We start from the raw sequence: 1,353 nt of genomic DNA, 5'->3' as shown, positions 1-1,353 counted from the left end.
AAAAGGCAAGGAAATGTTTATCTATGGAAGGACATGTTCTTTGTTGGTTACCAGGGGTGGGAGGGAGGGGAGGGAATACTGTTAGATCAATAGAGATAAGTTTTGATTTGGGTGAAGAAAAAGGCAATGTACCAAATGTGAATGATCAATATAGTGGCATTGAGGAAGAGAAAGACATAGAGAGGTACATGGGAAGTAGAGACAACAAAGATGAACACTTTTGCACATATAGTACGGTGTGGTCCGAGAAGGCAAACACGGGTATATGGGTGCATAGATGGGTGGACAGGCTGAAATATTAAGTATGTATATGAAGTGGAGAGTGTACCCAAAAACATGTATATGGTTGGCAGACAGTGGTCCAATAACTTTACATGTATGATCTGAATTCCCATGTGTATAATGGGGCTGACAAGGGGCAAGGTTGTAGTCACTGCTTGGTCACAGCCAGCGACCCAGAGGGACTGAGTAGTTGAAACTATGGGCTCAGAACCATAGTTGCAGTGGACATCAAGCTCAATTGGCATAACATATTACACAGAAGATTGTCCCACCTCCTACTCTGGCGAGTAGCGACTGAGATCTTAAAAGCTTGCAAGCTGCCATCTAGATGCAACAATGGGTCTCTCTTCGTCCAGAGCCAAGAAAAATGAAGAAAACCAAAAATTCATGGAAACAATTAGTCCTAGTGACTGGTACACCATCCTATCTGCAGCCTATACGACTATGAAAACAAAAGAAATAGAAGGTGCTCGGCTACTACTGTCAACCACTTGGAAGAGGATCTTTGTAGAAGATCCTGGATAGACAGGGGAAACAATGTGGAACAAAACTCAAAATCATTTATCAAAAATAAAAGTGGGAAACAGATTTCCTGGCCCGATGGAGCCTGGTAGAACCACTGAGACCATGGCTCTTACCTGTCCTTCAGGTCTGAAATTGAATGCACACCTGTGGCTTCCAGCCAAACAACAGAGAGGCATATCAGTTGACCATTTACCTGAGATAGATACACTCCTTGGTGAGAACAAGCATGAGAGAAAGAAGGGCTGCTCAGGCACAGGGAGATAGCTCAGGGAGTAAGAGTGCATGGAGGAATGGACACAGGGAAGAGGTAGCTATCAGGAGGAATTGGGAAGGGAGATGTTGCATTGTGCTAAATTGTGGTCAATGTCATGAGAAAAAGTGTATGTAAACTGCTGTGTGGAAAGTGTATTTGCCGTGTAAATTTTCACCCAAATCACAATAAAAATAAAATAATTTATGTTGTTGCTGTTGTTATTTGCCGTCGAGTCGGCCCCAACTCATAGCGACCCCTCCTTGGGTTTCCGAGGCAGTATCACTACGGAAGTA

This window comes from Orycteropus afer, unplaced genomic scaffold, assembly GCF_000298275.1.
Source record: "Orycteropus afer afer isolate SDZICR_OR568_19922 unplaced genomic scaffold, OryAfe1.0 scaffold00440, whole genome shotgun sequence".
In the NCBI taxonomy this organism is placed as follows: domain Eukaryota; kingdom Metazoa; phylum Chordata; class Mammalia; order Tubulidentata; family Orycteropodidae; genus Orycteropus; species Orycteropus afer.
Note: the sequence above shows the minus strand (reverse complement) of the source record.